Source organism: Giraffa tippelskirchi, chromosome 9 (genome assembly GCF_054371585.1).
Source record: "Giraffa tippelskirchi isolate mGirTip1 chromosome 9, T2T-mGirTip1v1.2.pri, whole genome shotgun sequence".
Lineage (NCBI taxonomy): Eukaryota > Metazoa > Chordata > Mammalia > Artiodactyla > Giraffidae > Giraffa > Giraffa tippelskirchi.
In genome coordinates, this window is record NC_137283.1 from 127,170,328 (window position 1) to 127,191,937 (window position 21,610).

A 21,610-nucleotide genomic window follows, 5' to 3' on the forward strand; every position below is an offset into this window, starting at 1 on the left:
AATCAGTAGAAAACATTAGAGGTGTAACTTCCCCACTACCCTCCTGATGGTATTTAGTATCAGTGTGTCCAGTTTTGTCATAGAAAGAAATGAAATCAGTTAGGTTCCTTTAATTGATGATTTAATTTCAAGAAATCAGCTCTAATTAAGACTTCTTTAAGAGATTCAATGACTTTTTGAGTCGAAAAGAAGCTTAGAAAGAATCTAACAGTCCAAGTTCCACATTTTTAGATGAAGTGATTAAGAACTGGAGAGATTAAATGACTTATCTAAGATCACCCAGAAAATTATTTGCAATGCAGAGCCTCATACTACATTTCCTGAATGCTCATTCAATGCTGAGTGATTTCATATAATTTAAAATTAACAATAAAGAAGCAGTCAGTGGGGTAGTCCAAGAGTTCAAGCACTGAAAACAAATTAGGGTTAAATTTTTTTTAAATCTTGTTAATTCATTATTCCACATTTGATTTGATCTAGTGGCTACAATGTGGTATTAAGAAGTATTAATGAACAGATAGTTTGATGGATTTCTAAATGGGATTTGAAACAAAGCTCCTTTGGTTATGTTTCTATGTGATGTTACCTCCTACCTTGAGATTTAATGTCTAAGTTGCTGTGACACATGGGCTGAAGAGTAATCAACTACATCTACTACAGAGTGAACTTAAGACATAAACTGACTTTTAGAACATATATACATCCAGATGTATGGATGTGAGAGTTGGACCATAAAGAAGGCTGAGTGCTGAAGAATTGATGCTTTCGAACTGTGGTGCTGGAGAAGACTCTTGAGATTCCCTTGGACTGCAAGAAGATTGAACCAATGAATGCTAAAGGAAATCAGTCCTGAATATTCATTGGAAAGACTGATGCTGAAGCTCCAATACTTTGGCCACTTGATGTGAAGAGCCAACTCATTGGAAAAGATCCTGATGCTGAGAAGGACTGGGGACAGGAGGAGAAGGGGACGACAGAGGATGAGATGGTTGAAAGGCATCATTGACTCAATGGACATGAGTTTGAGCAAACTCCAAGAAATAATGAAGGACAGGGAAGCCTGGTGTGCTGCAGTCCATGGGGTCTCAAAGAGTCAAACACAACTGACAACAACAATACATCCAGCCTCAGCAAACTAACAGCTAAGCAAGTAATGAGAAACCTAACAGGAGGATCTTCAGCCCCACTTATTTGTACCAAAATTAGATTACTTGAAACAAAAATGAAAATTTTATTTGAATTTTTTCTTTCAAAAATGCTTCTAGTTTTGAAAATAGACAAGAACTGCTAAGAATTGTTAGTATTAAAGTTCAAATTGATATTAGTAAGGAGTCCATGATAATGTTTTGTATAATTTAAAATACCATAAATATTATAGCACCTCACAAGATTATGAGGAAAGTTCGAAGTGAGAAGACATGATCTTGAGACACAAAAACGTTTGTTTCATGGGCAAATGAGTAACTATACCATTTTACATTCCTGCCAGCAATGTGTGAGTGATCCAGTTTTTCTGCATCCTCACCAGCAATAGGTATGGTCAATTTAAAAAAAAATTTTTTACCCATTTTGATAAGTGTATTATGTGTTCTAGCTACTAGTCCTCTGTTGGATATGTGGTTTGAAAATATTTCCTCTGAGTATGTAGCTTGTCTTTTCAACCTCATCATGGAGTCTAACACAGGGTGAAAGCTTTAACTTTAAGGAAGACCAGTTAAACAGTTTTCCATTGATTGATCTGGCTGTTGCTGTCAAGTCTAAGAACTCTTTGCCTATCCCTGTCCTGAAGATTTTCTCCTATGTTTTTTTTACAGTTTATATCTAAGTCTATGACCTATTTTGAGTTCATTTTTGTATAAGTACTGAGGCTTTGATTTTTTTGTTTGTTTGTTTTGGTTTGGTTTTGGAGGGGGCAGGGTTTGCCTTTGGATATCCAGTTATTCCAGGTTAGTCTGTTAAAAAAGGCCGTTCTTCCTCCTTTGAATAGCACTGGCTCCTCTGTCAAAGATTGATTGGCCATATTTGCAAGTCTGTGTCTGAGTTCTTCGTTCTGTTCCGCTGATCTACGTGTCTCCCTCTGTCAACACTACAGAGTCCTGATACTGTAGCTACGTAATACATCTTGAAGTGGGGTAGATTGTTCTCCACCACTCCTTTTATTTTCTAAAAAAAGTTTTTTAGCTTTTCTAGTTCCTTTACCTTTTCATATAAATTCTAAAATAATTTACCTATATCTACAAAAAATGTTGATGATTTTGATAGGAATTATGTTAAACCTGTTGATCAGTTTGAGAACTGACATTTTCACTATATGAATCTGCCAATTGTGCTCATGATTTTTTTCCAATTATTATTTATTTATGTGGTTGTTTTTACCATGTGTGTTTTACACATTTTGTTAGATTTATACCTTAGCATTTTTCTATTTTGGGGTGATTTTAAATGATATTGTATTTTAAATTAAGTATGCAGAAATACAATTGACTTTTGTATGTTTATCTTGTATCCAGCGAACTTTCTAAATTCACTTATTAGTGCTAGATTTTGTGTAGCTTTTTTAAAAAAATTTTCCACACACTCATGTCATATGTAAATAAGGACGGTTTTATTTCTTCCTTTCCAATATGAATGCCTTTTATCTCCTTTTATTGTCTTCCTACACTGCCCAGAACTTCCATCAAAGTGGTGAGAGCAGACCTCTTTGCCTTTTTTCCAGCTTTGGAGGGAAAGTGCATAGTTAGCTATTGGTTTTTGCAGATGTTCCTTAACAAGTTGAGGCAGTCATCCTTATTCCTATTTTTTTGTGAGTGATATCATGAACAGATGTTGAATTTCATTAAATGCTTTTTCTGCATCAATTTATATGATCATGTGATTTTTCTTCTTTTTAGCTTGTGTATATGATGGATTACGTTGATTGATCTTTGAATATTGAACCAGCTTTGCATCCCTGGAATAAATCTACTGGATCATAATGTATAGTTCTTTTTTATATAATGCTAAATCCTATTTGCTAGTATTTTGTTAAATATTTTAAAGTTGAATTCTTTTGGGATGTTGGTCTCTAGTTTTCTTTTTCTGTACTAGTTTTTATTTTGGGGAGGATATCAGGGTTAAACTGGTTTCACCAAGTGAATTGCAAAGTATTTCCTTTCTATTTTCTGGAAGAGATTGTGTAGAATTTCTATTAATTCTTTAAACATGTGGAAAAATTCTCCAGTGAACCCATTTGGGCCTCTAATTTCTTTGGAGAGAATTTTTTAATTACAAAATCAATTTGCTTAATAATTGTAAGGCTGTTCAAATGATCTGTTCTATGTTGGGTGAGTTTTAGCAGTTTGTGCTTTTTGAGGAATTGGTCCATTTTGTCTAAGTTGTCAGATTTATAGGTGTAGAGTTCTTTGTAGTACTCCCTTATCTTTTTGGTGTCTAAAGTATCTGTAATGACACCCCTTGTTTTATTCCTGATATTGATAATTTGTGTCTTCTCTTTTTCCTTTGTCAGCCTTGCTAGAGGTTTGTCAATTTTATTGATCTTTTCAAAGAGAGAGCTTTTTGTTTCATTAATTTTCCCTATTTTCTGTCTTTAATTTCATTGAGTTTTATTCATATGTTATTTCTTTTCTTCTGCTTGCTTTGGGTTTATTTTTCACTTCTTTTTCTTGGTTCTTTTTTTTTTAATTGAAGGATATTTGCTTTACAGTATTGCATTCGTTTCTACCAAACATCCTGAGTCAGTCATCAGTTCAGTTCAGTTGCTCAGTTGTGTCCGACTCTTTGCAACCCCATGAACCGCAGCATGCCAGGCCTCCCTGTCCATCACCAACTGCCAGAGTCTACCCAAACCCATGTCCATTCAGTTGGTGATGCCATCCAACCATCTCATCCTCTGTCGTTCCCTTCTCCTTCTGCCCTCAATCTTTCCCAGCATCAGGGTCTTTTCAAATGAGTCAGCTCTTCGCATCAGGTGGCCAAAGTATTGGAGTTTCAGCTTCAACATCAGTCCTTCCAATGAACACTCAGGACTGATTTCCTTTAGGATGTACAAGTTGGATCTCCTTGCAGTCCAAGGGACTCTCAAGAGTCTTCTCCAACACCACAGTTCAAAAGCATCAATTCTTCGGCGCTCAGCTTTCTTTATATCCAACTCTCACATCCATACATGACTACTGGAAGAACCATAGCCTTGACTAGATGGACCTTTGTGGACAAAGTAATATCTGCTTTGTAATAAGCTGTCTAGGTTGGTCATAACTTTCCTTCCAAAGAGTAAGCGTCTTTTAATTTCATGGCTGTAATCACCATCTGTGGTGATTTTGGAGCCCAGAAAAATAAAGTCAGCCACTGTTTCCACTGTTTCCCCATCTATTTGCCATGAAGTGATGGGACCAGATACCATGATCTTAGTTTTCTGAATGTTGAGTTTTAAGCCAACTTATTCACTCTCCTCTTTCACTTTCATCAAGAGGCTCTTTAGTTCTTCTTCACTTTCTGCCATAAGGGTGGTGTCATCTACATATCTGAGGTTATTGATATTTCTCCAGGCAATCTTGATTCCAGCTTGTGCTTCCTCCAGCCCAGCATTTCTCATGATGTACTCTGCATATAAGTTAAATAAGCAGGGTGACAATATACGGCCTTTATGTACTCCTTTTCCTATTTGGAACCAGTCTGTCATAGGTTTACCTATGTTCCCTTCCACTTGAACGTCCCCCCTCTCCCCTCCCCAGCCCACTACTCTAGGGAACTCAAACCAGGTCTTGATAAGACTTCTTTTTCTAGGTTATTGAGGTGCAAGCTTAGGTTATTTGAGAATTTTCCTCTTATCAATTGTAAGCATTTAGTGCTATAAATATTCATCTCAGCTTTAGGTCTGTCCCAGAAATTTTGATGTATTGTATTTTTATTTAATTTAAATTATTTTTTACTTCCCTTTTAGATTTTTCTCTTTGACTCATGGATTACTTAATAACATACTGTTCAGTGTCCATGTGTTTGAACATTTTCCTGTGATCTCCCTGTTATTGAGTCCTAATTTGATTCCACTATGGTCAGAGAACACACTGTGTATGATTTCACTTCTTTTAAATTTATTGAGGTTTGTTCTGTGGCCCAGGATATGGTTTATTTTTGGTATGTACCATTGACACTTGGTAATAATCTGTATTAAAGGACAGAAATGGTATGGACCTGACAGAAACAGAAGATATTAAGAAGAGGTGGCAAGAATACACAGAAGAACTATACAAAAAAGATCTTCATGACCCAGATAATCACGATGGTGTGATCACTCACCTAGAGCCAGACATCCTGGAATGTGAAGTCAAATGGGCCTTAGGAAGCATCACTACGAACAAAGCTAGTGGAGATGATGGAATCCCAGTTGAGCTATTTCAAATCCTAAAAGATGATGCTGTGAAAGTGCTGCACTTAATATGTCATCAAATTTGGAAAACTCAGCAGTGGCCACAGAACTGGAAAAGGTCAGTTTCATTCCAATCCCAAAGAAAGACAATGCCAAACTGCACAATTGTACTCATCTCACACACTAGCAAAGTAATGCTCAAAACTCTATGCAGGTCAGGAAGCAACAGAATTGGACATGGAACAACAGACTGGTTCCAAATTGGGAAAGGAGTATGTCAAGGCTGTATATTGTCACCCTACTTATTTAACTTATATGCAGACTACATCATGAGAAATGCTGGACTGGATGAACCACAAGCTGGAAGCAAGATTGCTGGGATAAATATCCATAACCTCAGATATGCAGATGACACCACATTAATGGCAGAAAGTGAAGAAGAACTAAAGATCCTCTTGATGAAAGTGAAAGAGGAGAGTGAAAAAGTTGGCTTAAAACTCAACATTCAGAAAACTAAGATCATGGCATCTGGTACCATCACTTCATGACAAATAGATGGAGAAAGAATGGAAACCAGTGACAGACTTTATTTTGGGGGGCTCCAAAATCACTGCAGATGGTGACTGCAGCCATGAAATTAAAAGACACTTACTCCTTGGAGTAAGTGACTTCCCTGGTGGCTCAGACGTTAAAGCGTCTTTCTACTATGTGGGAGACTGGGGTTCAATCCCTGGGTGGGGAAGATCTCCTGGAGAAGGAAATGGCAACCCACTCCAGTATTCTTGCCTGGAAAATCCCATGAACAGAGGAGCCTGGTCGGCTACAATCCATGAGGTGGCAAAGAGTCAGACACAACTGAGAGACTTCACTTTCACTTTCTACTCCTTGGAAGGAAAGTTATGACCAACCTAGACAGCTTATTAAAAAGCAGAGACATTACTTTGCCTACAAAGGTCCATCTAGTCACAGCTATGGTTTTTCCAGTAGTCATGTATAGATGTGAGAGTTGGACTATAAAGAAAGCTGAGCACCAAAGAATTGATGCTTTTGAACTGTGGTGTTGGAGAAGACTCTTGAGAGTCCCTTGGACTGCAAGGAGATCCAACTTATACATCCTAAAGGAAATCAGTTCTGAATAGTCCTTGGAAGGACTGATGCTGAAGCTGAAACTCCAATACTTTGGCCGCCTGATGTGAAGAACTGACTCATTGGAAAAGACTCTGATACTGGGAATTATTGAAGGCAGGAAAAGAAGGGGACAACAGAGGATGAGATGGTTGGATGGCATCACCGACTCAATGGACATGAGTTTGAGTAAGCTCCAGGAGTTGGTGATGGACAAGGAAGCCTGGTGTGCTGCAGTCCACGAGGTCGCAGAAAGTCAGACATGACTGAACAACTGAACTGAACTGAATTGAATAATCTATATTCAGTTTTTGTTGGGTGGAACATTCTACACATGTCAATTATATCCCATTGGTTGATAGTGCTGTTGAATTCTTCCATATCCTTGCTGATTTTTCTATCTGTTGTTCTGTCTATTGCTAAGAGAGTGGTTTGGAAGTCTTTAGCTCTAATTTTGTATTGTATCTTTATTTTTTTAATTCTGTCACTTTTTGCTTCACAATATTTTGTAACTCTTGTTTGCAGCATGCCCATTTAAAATTAGTGTCTTCTTGGTGGATTGATCTGTTTATCATTATGTAATACAGCTCCGTCTCTCCAACTCAGAGTCCCTCATGCTGTGCCTGGCTTTACCTTCCCTGCACCACAGACTGGAAATACTCTGAAAGCAATACACTTGGACTTAATTAGGTTCACTTCATTCAGGGATAATTGCACTTCATTGCCTGATGGTCTGTGTCTTGAAAACTGTTGTTTCCTATATTTGTTTCTTTTGGGGAGGGTGGGAAAATAACTAGAGGTGGCAGGGTAAAACTGGTGCCTCTTATTCCATCTTTGGCCTAAGCCAAAGTCTCAAGATGAGTTTTATTAGTATTGGATATAGTGGACTCCTTTCCTATGCTTCTGTTCTCCAAGTGACAATCTAGGAAATTCAAACCTTTAGAAAGCTCCAAGTGACTATTATGAATAAGGAGTTAGTCTAACTCTACAGTGCAATGATATGGCTAGATCACTGGGGCTTTCTCTTGAGAGCCAAGTTTTGCTGGTCCTCTGAGTCCATACTTTCTACATCTCAGATACCACTTCTAGAGCTTCTTCTGTAAATGTTTATCATTAATTGACTATTAGGTAGAGTTGTTTCCTTATAAGAGCCAAATACAATATTTAGGGGGAAGTAGACAATAGATATTATTATTAGACATCATTTCTAGACATTAGATAACTTTTGCAAGTTTAAGCTAGTTTTTTGCACAGTATATCTGGGCTGTACAGGCTTTTGTGCAATTATTGTGTGATAACCAATTCTAAGTACCTTTAAAATAAATGACTAACGTACACTTATAAGCTGAGCTTTAAATTAATATTTTATTTAATAAAGATACTTTTATCTGTAGATAGCAGTGGTCTCTACCCTATCAATGGAACCCATGGAGAATTGTGAAACATGATAGGGGCATTATTCCTTCTTTCCAAGTGATTCACAAGAAATTCTTCACTTTTATTTTAGGACCAGTTGGTTCAAATAGTGGCACATCTCCCCTTTTCCTTTTTTATCCACAGAATACAGTTGATGGAATTGTGAATATTATTTTGAGGTTATAGATGAAAGATCATCTTATATTTGGTTTGTTAAACCTTGAATCAATCTTACACAGTTACTCTTAACTCCCTACTAAGTATATATTTGTATCCAAGAAGTCATAACCATCCAAAACCTGTATGTACCTAACAACTGGGTGTCAAAATATATGAAGAAAATTTGTTGGAAATGAAAAGATAGATAGACAAATTCACAATTATAATGAGAGACATCAACACCCCTCTTTGAAGTAATTAAGTATCAAGTATGTAGAATTTAAGTTAAGATACAGTTGACCTGAATAGCTCTATCCATCTATAGGATCTAATTGACATTTATAAAATGTTCCATCTCACAGCAACAGAATATACATTCTTCTCAAGTTAACCTGGAACATTTATCAAAATAGATCACATTCTGAGCCATAAGACCTAACTTAAGAGATTTAAAAACAGAAATCCATTGATACAAAGTATGTTTTCAGACCACAATCAAATTAAACTAGAAATAAGTAAAATATAGTTAGAAAATCACCCAGATATTTGGATATTGAACAACATACTTCCAAATAACACATGAATCAAGGAATAAATCTCAAGGGAAACTTAGAAATATTTTGAACTAAGGTCAAGATGAAAACACTACTTACCAAGATTTTGTGGAATATAACAAAAGCAATGCTTAAATGGAATTTTATATCATTGAATGTATATTTTAAAAGATAAAATAGATCTAAAAATCAATAATCTTATCTTTGCCTGTAAAGAGCTAGAAAAAAAAATAAAGCCAAAGTAAACAGAAGAAAATAATAAAAACTAGAAAAGAAATCAATGAAATTGAAAATGGGAAGTCAGTGGAGAAAATCAACAAAACCAAAAGCTTTTAAAAATTTTGATAAAATCAATAAACCTCTTGTTCAGTTACTCAGTCATCTCTAACTCTTTGTGAACCAATGAACTGCAGCATACCAGGCTTCCCTGTCCTTCACAATTTCCTGGAGTTTGCTCAAACTCATGTCCATTGAGTCGGCGATGAGTCCAATAATCTCATCCTCTCTCATCCACTTCTCCTCCTGCCTTCATCTTTCCCAGCATCAGGGCCTTTTCTGACAAGTTGGCTCTTCACATAAGGTGGTCAAAGTATTGATACTTCAGTTTCAGCATCAGCCCTTCCAATGAATATTCAGGGTAGATTTCCCTTAGGATTGACTGGTCTGATATCCTTGCTCTCCAAGGGACTCTCAAGAGTCTTCTCCAGCACCACAGTTCAAAGGCATCAATTCTTTGGCACTCAGCCTTTTTTATCATCTAGCTGTCACAGTCATATGTGACTACTGGAAAACCCATAGCTTTGACTATATGGACTTTTGTAGGCAAAGTAATGTCTCTGCTTTTTAATATGCTGTCTAGGTTTGTCATAGCTTTTCTTCCAAGAAGCAAGTGCCTTTTGATTTCATGGCTGCAGTCACCATCCACAGTGGTTTTGGAGCCCAAGAAAGTAAAATCTGTCACTGTTTCCACTTTTTCAACATCTGTTTGCCATGAAGTGATGGGACCAGATACCATGATCTTAAGTTTTTTGAATGTTGAGTTTTAGACCAGCTGTTTCACTCTCCTCTTTCACTCTCATCAAGAGGCTCTTTAATTCCTCTTTGGTCTCTGCCAAGTAAGGTGATGTCATCTGCATGTATGAGGTTATTGATATTTCTCCCAGCAATCTTGAGTCCAGCTTGTGCTTCAACCAGCCCAGCATTTCTCATGATGTACTCTGCATATAAGTTAAATAAGCAGGGTGACAATATACAACCTTGACTCTTTTTCCCAATTTTGAACCAATCTGTTGTTCCATGTCCAGTTCTAACTGTTGCTTCTTGACCTGACTACAGGTTTCTCAGGAGGCAGGTCAGGTGGTCTGGTATTCCCAACTCTTTAAGAATTTTCCACAGTTTATTATGCTCCACACAGTCAAAGGCCAATTAAGAAGAAAAGGAAAGAAGACACAACTATTAGCAGAAAGGAAAGAGGGGCCATCACTACTAATCCCATGGGCATTAAAAAAAGATAGTAAAGGAATATTATGAATAACCATTTTCCTGAAGATTTGACAACCAAGATGAAATGAACTAAGTCCTTGAAAGACACAACCTGCCAACATTTACACAAGAAGAAATAGACAGTCTGAACAAACCTATATCTATCTAATTAAATCAATAATTAATAACCTGCCAAACTCAAAAGCACCAAGCCTAAATGAGTTCCCTGGTGAATTCTACCAAACATACAGGGAAGAAACTACCCCAATTCTCTACAATCTCTTCCAGAAAATAGAAGCATGAGAGAATACTGCTTAAGTCATACTATGAGACAAGAATTACTCTAATATTAAAGTCAGACAAAAACATTACAAGAAATGAAAACCTACAGATCAATAACCCCAATAAAAATAGATGTAAAAATTTTCAAGAAAGATTAGTAAATCAAATCTGACAATGTATGAAAAACATTATGCATGGTGACCAAGTAGAATTTAGTCCAGTTATGCAAGGCCAGTTCAGTATCCAAAAATAAATCAATATAATCCATCATGTCAACAGGCTAAAAAAGAAAAATCATGTGACCATATTAATAGATGCAGAAAAATCATTTAACAAGATCTAACACCCATTCATGGGTAGGCGCTGGAGCGGTGCCTACCCATGAACCTTGTGCAAGGCAGGACCCAGGAGAAAGGAGCAATGACCCCACAATAGACTGACCCAAACTTGCCCGTGAGTGTCCAGAAGTCTCTGACAGAGGCGTGGGATGGTGGTGGCCTGCTGCAGGTTTGGGGGCACTGAGTGTTGCAGTGAGTGTTGCAGTGCGTGCATGGGATCTTTTGAAGGAAGTCGCCATTATCTTCATTACCTCCACCATAGTTTGGCCTCAGGCCAAATAACCAGGAGGGAATACAGCCCTGCCCTTCAAGAGAAAATTGGATTAAAGATTTACTGAGCATGGTCCTGCCCATCAGAACAAGACCCAGTTTCCCTCTCAGTCAGTCTCTCCCATCAAGAAGCTTTCATAAGCCTCTTATCCTTCTCCATCAGAGGGCAGATGGACTGAAAAACACAATCACAGAAAACTAACCAATCTGATCACATGGACCACAGCTCAATGAAATTATGAACCATGCCATGTAGGGCCACCCAAGACGGACGGGTCCTGGTGGAGAGTTCTGACAAAATGTGGTCCACCAGAGAAGGGAATGGCAAACCACTTCAGTACTCTTGCCTTGAGAACCCCATGAACAGTATGAAAAGGCAAAAAGATAGGAAACAGAAAGATGAACTCCCCAGATTGGTAGGTGCCCAATATGCTGCTGGAGATCAGTGGAGAACTAACTCCAGAAAGAATGAAGAGATGGAGCCAAAGCAAAAACAACACCCAGTTGTGGATGTGACTGGTGATGGAAGTATAAAGTCCTATGCTGTAAAGAGCAATATTGCATAGGAACCTGGAATGTTAAGTCCATGAATCAAGGCAAATTGGAAGTGGTCAACCAGGAGATGGCAAGCGTGAACATCGACATTTTAGGAAGCAGCGAACTAAAATGGACTGGAATAGGTGAATTTAACTCAGATGACCATTATGTCTACTACTGTGGGCAAGAATCCCTTAAAAGAAATGGAATAGCCATCATGGTCAACAAAAGAGACTGAAATGCAGTACTTGGATGTAATCTCAAAAGGACAGAATGATTTCTGTTCATTTCCAAGGCAAACCATTCAATATCACAGTAATCCAAGTCTATGCGCTGACCAATAATGCTGAAGAAGCTGAAGTTGAATGGTTTTATGAAGACCTACAAGACCTTCTAGAACCTACACCCAAATAAGATGTCCTTTTTATTATAGGGGACTGGAATGCAAAAGTAGGAAGTCAAGAAACACCTGGAGTAACAGGCAAATTTGGCCTCGGAGTACAGAGTGAAGCAGGGCAAAGGCTAACAGAGTTTTGCCAAGAGAACGCACTGGTCATAGCAAACACCCTCTTCGAACAACAACACAAGAGAAGACTCTACACACGGACATCACCAGATGGTCAATACTGAAATCAGATTGATTATATTCTTTGCAGCCAAAGATGGAGAAGCTCTATACAGTAAGCAAAAACAAGACCGGGAGCTAACTGTGGCTCAGATCATGAACTCCTTATTGCAAAATTCAGACTTAAATTGAAGAAAGTAGGGAAAACCACTAGACCATTCAGGTATGACCTAAATCAAACCCCTTAATGACTGTACAGTGGAAGTGACAAAAGAGTCAAGGGATTAGAACTGATAGAGTGCCAGAAGAACTATGGACAGAGGTTCGTGACATTGTACAGGAGGCAGTGGTCAAGATCATGCCCAAGAAAAAGACATGCAAAAAGGCAAAATGCTTGTCTGAGGAGGCCTTATAAACAGCTATGAAAAGAAGAGAAGTGAAAGGCAAAGGAGGAAAAGAAAGATACACTCATTTGAATGCAGAGTTCCAAAGAATAGCAAGGAGAGATAAGAAAGCCTTCCTCAGTGATCACTGCAAAGAAATAGAGGAAAACAATAAAATGGGAAAGACTAGAAATCTCTTCAAGAAAATTAGAGATATCAAGGGAAATTTTCATGCAATATTGGGCACAATAAAGGATAGAAATGGTATGGACCCTGCAGAAGCAGAAGATATTAAGAAGAGGTGGCAAGAATACACAGAAGAACTATACAAAAAAGATCTTCATTACCCAGATAATCACGATGGTGTGATCACTCACCTAGAGCCAGACATCCTGGAATGCAAAGTCAAGTGGGCCTTAGGAAGCATCACTACAAACAAAGCTAGTGGAGGTGATGAATTCCAACTGAGCTATTTCAAATCCTAAAAGATGATGCTGTGAAAGTGCTACACTCAATTTGCCAGCAAATTTGGAAAACTCAACAGTGGCCACAGGACTGGAAAAGGTCAGTTTTCATTCCAATCTCAAAGAAACGCAATGCCAAAGAATGCCCAAACTACCACACAATTGCACTCATCTCACACACTAGCAAAGTAATGCTCAAAATTCTATAAGCTAGACTTCAACAGTACGTGAACCGTGAACTTCCAGATGTTCAGGCTGGTTTTAGAAAAGGCAGAGGAACCAGAGATCAAATTGCCAACATCTGCTGGATCATCGAAAAAGCAAGAGAGTTCCAGAAAAATGTCTATTTCTGCTTTATTGACTATGCCAAAGACTGTCACTATGTGGATCATGACAAACTGTGCAAGATTCTTAGAGATGGGAATACCAGACCACCTGACCTGCCTCCTGAAAAATCTGTATGCAGGTCAGGAAGCAACAGTTAGAACTGGACATGGAACAACAGACTGGTTCCAAATCAGGAAAGGAATACGTTAAGACTGTATATTGTCACTGTGCTTATTTAATTAATATGTAGAGTACATCATGAGAAATGCAGGACTGGATGAACCACAAGCTGGAATCAAGATTGCCGGGAGAAATATCAATAACCTCAGCTATGCAGATAACACCACCCTTATGGCAGAAAGTGAAGAAGAACTAAAGAACCTCTTGATGAAAGTGAAAGAGGAGAGTGAAAAAGTTGGCTTAAAACTCAACATTCAGAAAACTAAGATCATGACATCTGGTCCCATCACTTCATGGCAAATAGATGGGGAAACAGTGGAAACAGTGACACACTTTATTTTGGGGGGCTACAAAATCACTGCAGACGGTGACTGTAGTCATGAAATCAAAAGATGCTTGCTCCTTGGAAGAACCAACTTAGCTTATTAAAAAGCAGAAACATTATTTTGCCAACAAAGGTCCATCTAGTCAAAGCTGTTGTTTTTCCAGTAGTCATGTATGGATGTGAGAGTTGGACTATAAAGAAAGCTGAGTACCAAAGAATTGATGCTTTTGAATGGTGGTGTTGGGGAAGACTCTTGAGAGTCCCTTGGACTGCAAGGAGATCCAACTTGTACATCCTAAAGGAAATCAGTCCTGAATATTCCTTGGAAGGACTGATGCTGAAGCTGAAACTCCAATACTTTGGCCACCTGATGTGAAGAGCTGACTCATTTGAAAAGACCCTGATGCTGGGAAAGATTGAACTCAGGAGGAGAGAGGGGCGACAGAGGAAGAAATGGTTGGATGGCATCACTGACTCAATGGGCATGAGTTTGAGTAAACTCCAGGAAATGGTGATGGACTGGAGGCCTGGCATGCTGCAGTCCATGGAGTCACAGAGTCGGACATGACTGAGCAACTGAACTGAACTGAACTAAATACCCACTCATGATTTAAAAAAAAAAAGCAAAAAACCACTCAACAAACCAGGAATACAGAACTCTCAACTTGATATAGAATATCTACAAACATTCTACAGCTAACACATAATTAAATGGTGAAAAACCAGATACTTTCTCATTAAGATCAGGGAGAAGCCAAAAATTTCTGCTTTCACCACTCCTTATCAACACTGTATTGGAAGTCCTAGCTCATGAAGTAAAATAAGGAATAGAATTAAAAAGTATAAAGATTGGGAAAGAAGGGAAAAAACTCATGATTTTTATAGATATATAAAATTTTATAGATATATATAAGATTTATATATATATATATATATAGAAAACATGATTATATAGAAATGTGAAAGAACAAACAACAAAAAATACTTTTGGAACTAATAAGCAATTATAGCAAGGTGGCAGGAGACAAAGTTAATTTATAGATGTCATTGCTTTCTTATATGCCAGCAATGAAACTTGGAATATGAAATAAAAACACAAATATCATATATATAAGCACCAAAGAAACCCACTTAAGTATATATCTAAGAAAATATGTGATAAATTACAAAACTCTGATGGAGAAAATAAGGAATATCTACATATATAGAGATATAACTGGTGAGAGACTCCATGAACACAAGTAGAAAGACTCAATATTTTCAACTTGTAAGTTCTTTCTAACTTGATCTGTAAATTTAACATAATCCCAATCACAATCCTAGTTTTTGCATGTTAATAACTTAAGTCTAAAGTTTACATGGAAAGATGGAAGTATCAAAGTAGCCAATACTGTATTTAAGGGAGGAGAACAAAGTCGAGGACACTATCTGACTTTGAGATTTAATATAAAGCTCCAGTAATCAAGACAATGTGATATTGTCCTCCTCATGCCAAAATTTAAAAAAAAAAAAAGGATAAGTAGTTCAGTGAAACAGCAGAGAGCCGAGAAATAGACCCAAACAAATACAGTCAATGGATCTTTGACAGAGGAGCGAGCAAAGGCAATCCAGTGGAAAAAGGATAACGTTTTCAACAAATGGTGCTATAATAACAGATCCCTGGGTTGGGAAGATCCCCTGGAGAAGGGAAAGGCTACCAACTCCAGTATTCTGGCCTGGAGAATTCCATGGATTGTATAGTCCTTGCGGTCAGAGAGTCGGACATGACTTTCACTTTCATAATAATAGATGATCACATGCAAAAAATCAATTCAAATTGGACTTAGATTTAAATGTAAAATCAAACTATAAAATTACTAGAAGATAACATAGAAAATCTAGGGGACCTTGGGGTTGGCAGTCATTTCTTAGATACAACACCATTCCAAAAGCTTCATCCATGAAAGAAAAAATAGATAAGTTGACTTCATTAAAAACACATGCTTTGTGAAAGACATATTAAGAGAATGAAAAGCCCGGCCACAATCTGGGAGAAAATATTTGCAAAACACGTATCTGTTAAAGGACTAGTATCCAAAACATACAAAGAATTCTTATAACTCAACAATAAGACAACCTTTTTTAAAATGGGCAAAAGATTTGAATAGGTGGCAAGTAAGCATATGAAAAGCTGCTCAACACCAAATATCATTACAAGAGAATTGTGAATTAAAACAACAATGATATATCACTATATACCTAAAATTCAAAACATCAAATGCTGGTGAGGATTTGATAACTCTCATGACATGAGCTCTCACTCATTGCTAGGGGAATTGCAAAGAAGATGGTTTGGAAGTATTTCTAAAACTAAAAATAGTTTTACCATCTTATCAAACAAGGAACACTTGAGCTCCTTGATGTTTACTCAAAATGAGCTGAAAACCTAAGACCACACAAAAACATGCACACACATTTATAGCAGCTTTATTCATAACTGCTAATATGTAAAAGCAACAAAGAGATGAATGGATAAATTTTGGTACATATATACAACAAAATATTATTCAGCAATTTTAAAGAAATGAGCTATCAAATCATGAAAAGACATTGAGCATCCTTAAATGCATATGGCTCAGGGAAAGAAGCCAATCTGAAAAGGCTACATACTGTATGATTCCAACTACATAGCATTCTGGAAAAGGCAAAACTACGTAGATAGTAAAAAAGTGAATGGTGCTGGAGGTTAAGGGTAGGGAGAGATGAATAGGTGGAGTACAGGTGATTTTTAGGGAAGATGTTCTATATGGTATTGTAATAGTAGATGTTGTCATTATTTGTCAAAAACCACAGAATATACAATACAAAGAGTGAATCCTAATATAAACTATGGACTTCTGTTCATAATAAAGTATCGACATTGGCTCATCAATTGTTTTAACAAACGTACCACACTAATGAAAGTTGTTAGTAATGGGGAAGCTGGGGGCAGGGGAAAGAGCAGAGGTTTCCATTTACCATACAGGAACCCTCTCCTTTCTGCTCAGTTCTTCTCTAAACCTAAAACAGCTCAAAAAACAAAACATATTAATTGTTTCAATTTAAAAAAGGAGCAAGAAAGAGAGCTGAAGCAGGGAAAACGGTGAGCATAAGACTATACTGCCCAAGCTTTTTACAACTTGTTCATGGTGGGGAGTAACCATCCAGGCTTTAGCTACCTCCAGCTCTACTCACATCACAGAGCACAATGAATCAACACATCGGCAGCCCATTTATGGCTTAGGCTACAGGACACCTGTTGGGAAATTTTGCTCTAAGAAACCAAGAGAGAAAAAGTGAATTTTAATGGTAGTTTTAATTATATTCTTTGTGAAAAATCATGAGCTGTATACTGACTAATTAGCAAGTTGGAAATAATTGTTTCTATTGCTGCCATGATGTGGTGAAATTGGAATGCTCTAACAATGCGGGTTTCAAAATTAACTGATATAGACCTTCCCCAAAACAGCATAGCTGTTAAGTTTTCAAAACCCCATAGTATTACATATACTTGAATCCAGTAATTTATTATTGGTAATTTATGCTATGGAAATGAATTTAATGAATTAAATTATTGTACAAAGATTTTTATTATTATGTTATTTATAATAACAAAACATGAAAACCAAAAACTATCTGAATATCCATATAATAGGAGAATGATTGAATAATCTTTGTTTGTCAGCTCAATGGGGTATGATGCAGCCATTACAAATCATGATTAGGAAGTTTCACTATCATTTAAATTGCTGTTAATAATCATGATTACAATTAGCTCAACATAACACTAAAAAAAATGAATATAAAAGCCTCAAATATTACATTCTTTCCTTTTAACCTCCACAAGTTTGTCCATGCCTGTTCCTTGGACAAACTTGGAATAAAAATACAATTATGTAAACATCATATGTGAATATACAGATTCTGGCAAGGCACTGAAATTAAAAAGCTGCATGGTGAGATTTAGCATTTTCTTTTTAAATTTTTAAATTCCTACCATTGTTTGTATAATAAATAATTCATCCTTCAATGATGAGCAGTGCTATGCTTCTTTTAATTCAGAAGGAATTTAAATAAGAGACCTGAATGATCACTCTTGAATAGTCATCATGGCAGTATCTACACTGGCAGAAAAATTTGAGAATTTAGGTACTTATCCAGATAATTTAACATTCTGAACTTCCCCTTCTCTAGCCCACCCCATCTCACCCCCCAGATAATCACTTTTTTAAAAATCACAGAAAATTGAAACATTTTTTTCCTTTGATAAAACTGTGTCAACTCATAACTCACTTTGCTAGTTACAGTCTGTTACAGCAGTGCTTCTCAATATTTAATTGCGTATAAATCACGTGGGGATGTTGTTACAAGGCAGACTTTGATTTGGTAGATATATGGCGGGACCTGATGGTCTTCATTTCTAGCCCCCAAGTGATGCCTGTACTGCTGGTCCAAGGACCATACTTCAGTAACAAATCATATAGCACTTGAGTAATTTGCTTATTTAGTGAATCCCAGTAATTTATGTACTTGTATATGTGTATACGTGTGTGTGTGTGCCTAGTTGCCCTGTCAAGTTCTTTGTGACCCCATGGACTAGGGTCCCCCAGGCTCCTCTGTCCACGGAATTTTCCAGGCAAGAATATTGGATGGAGTGGGTTGCCATTTCCTACTACAGGGGATCTTCTCAACCTAGGGATCAAACTAGAATCCCTTGCATCTACTGCATTGACACGCAGATTCTTTACGCTGTGCCACCTGGAAGCCCAGGATGCATATGCATATAAATGTGCACATATGCATACCTCTGGATGCATATGCATACCTATGGATTGATATGGATATAAATGTGCACATATATGCATATATGTGGATGCATATGCATATAAATGTGCATATGGGTGCATATCCATATAAATGTGCACATATGCATACATACCTACACATATTCAAAGTGTTCAGTCAGGTTTGGCCATCACCATCAAGCAGATTTTAGAAACACCCAATTTATACTATAATTTATGCTCTATAGACAGCCTAGTAGCCTTAGTTTTCTCACTTTTGAAACAAAGATAATAAACAGAGGGATACTTACTGTTTCTAGATTCTGTGGAAAAAAGAAAGAAATGTTATAGAGTTAGATCATTCTTGGCAGAGGCTTGACTTGTTTGGTGATAAAAGCAAAATCTGGTTGTAAATATTCAAAAAGCATCAGTAGACTCTTGTAACTCTTGCTAATGAAATTGACATCTAACACTCTTCTTTCTCATAAACTATGCTCAATAAATAGTTGTCCAATGAAGCCACACAAACAAATACATGAATACCTATAGCTATCTTTGTGAGGCATCCCATGCAGCAGTTTTCAGATACTGGCCAAAAACATTATCCCTTTTTTTTTTCCCCATTATATTCTCACATGATAATCTGATCGGTTTCAACTAGGATGAACGTATTCATTTTGTGGAAAATGTTATATCAGTCAGATGCTGTTTTCTATAACATAGTGCTTGAATTGATAATATCTTCCATAGTCCATGAGTAACTCTCAACAAATTATATTTTCCAGACACTGTTCTCAGGAAAAATAATGCTGAGAGATCAGGGGCCCTCGGTAGGATGGAAAGAGGGGACGTCTGAAATACCCTTCTCACTTCTTCCTTTGCATAGATAATGCATTGCTTTCCCCTACCGAATAGGAATTGTTGCCATAGTAATGTTTTAAAAACACTCCTCCTAGATCAATATTAGAACTGCAGAAAGTATCTCAGATATGCTATGCAATTTGTGAGTCTAAAGCTATACTCTCACTCTTATTTATCTGCTCAACTGCGAAATAAAGATTTGAGCCACTCCTCATGACTGGTCAGTTCTGTGATGTGAAGAATGTCAGTCAACCAACAGGGTGTCATGTGAATGTTTTCCAAGCAGAGGACTATGCCAGGTGCCAAAAAAAAAAAACAACACAACAAAGTCAAGTGCAGAAGCTGTGGCTCTGCTGATCTAGAAAAATGCAGTGCCAAATGTACCAGGGGATCCCAACTGTCCCCGAAAATGCACACTCTGATATCTGCCATATTATATTTTAGAGTTCACCTAAGACAATTAAATGTCTTTCTTTTTCACTGTCCTCTTCACCTTCAGCTTCCCATCACAATTGCCAATCTGTCCACATAAATGTCACATAAGTACACACACACCCTGCACAAAGTATGAGAAATGAGTTTCAATTCTTTATATTATAGAATGTTTAGAAACATTCAGATGGTTTAGAATCAAGAGCTAGAAGATTAAAAAAAATACACCAATTACGTGTGTGCTTCCTTTTGTAGCAAAGCTATACATACACAGGCACTGCTTATTATGCCAAGATGTAGACATTTATTCCAAAAGGGCCCATTATCTTCAAGTGCTGTTGCACAAAGCTCCTCGTGTTATCCCAATAAAGAATGTGCTTCTGAGGAGCTGGGGAAGAAGAGGTCCAGGTTCCAGCTACAGCCCTGCTTCCAGCTGTGTGACCCTGAGCAAGTCATTTCACCTTTCCTGAGCCTGGCTGGCTTCCCATGGGTCATAAAGATGGAAGTTGCATTTCACAAACTTTGAGTCTTCCTCTAACGGTAAAACTCTGTGGCTCCATGAAGCAGAGTAAAATATGGGATGCCCTCATCCTCCTTTGGTTTGCTGCTCCATTTTTGTAGTCCCTGCTGACATAGTGCAGTACTAAGTATCTGTTCTTACAGAGACTTGGCAGTAAACACAACCTGTCTGTCAAAAAGATTTAATGCAGTGTTTCCCCAGTCATGCATATTACAGGAGTAAAGTCAGGGATTCACTTTGGAAGCTACCAACTTCAGAGACGACACTCATTATTTCAAATGTTAACTGTGTTTATACATATATGTATATATACATATATGTTATATAAAACATTATCAAGTGAGCATTGTGAAGTAATTGATCAAGTTGTTTTAATTTTCTATAGCTCTCAATATAGAAATAAAAACCAAGTCCCACTACATATGGCTTCTAGCCATCAGTCCTATTTTATTCCCCCATTGTGGACTTGATTGAAATTGCATGTAGTTTATTGACCTGTAAAATAAGATTCAGCCTTTAAAATGCAAGCTATTTTCAATACAAATCATTCTTTGTTTGACTAGTTGTGACAGTCACTTTAGTTACATGAAAAGCGCTCAAAGTGTGGGCTCGGAATGCTAAATTATAATTTAAACATTATTTGGCATAGACATGACTGTGCCACTAAGTGAATTCTTGGTTATCTGCATTGTGGCAAATTGCCATCTGCCCAGGTAATTGAAAATTGACTGTATTTTCATTAGTTTGAAATTTCCCTTGGCCTGCTTCTTTTCTCCCAGTCATCTCTGGCCGCTGAAACTTTCCTCATCAGGATCTATTTCTTTAGTTGGAAAACTTCAGAAACAGTATCGTGTGGGACTCCTAGAGAGCTAGATGTTAGAGAATTATATTAGCTGTTATATAAGAAGCATATTCAGGATGTTTCTATTTGCTCAGATTAAAAGGCATGAATAGTCATGACAACTTCCATAATCAAACAACTGTATACTACTCTGAGACTGTCAGGCAGCATGGTAGAATGAGCTGATGTGAGCAGACTGCTTCCCTGCATTTCTGTCATTACACACAGCTCCCCAAACAAATGCTGGATAACATAGGACAACACCCCAATACAAGCCCAGCACAAAAAAGAAAGATAAAAATATAGGAAACAGATCCAAAGAAAGCCAAAGCCAGAGCAGTGTGCAGTCTCAGTGTGATGCAGCCGTAGCCCAAAGGGATCG

General features: G+C 37.3%; 1 long non-coding RNA gene across 1 annotated transcript in view; it reads left to right on the forward strand.

Annotated features, from left to right (window-relative positions):
- Positions 1-21,610, forward strand: part of LOC145520997 (uncharacterized) — a 66,770-nt gene that overhangs the window by 937 nt on the left and 44,223 nt on the right. The window lies entirely within an intron of this gene.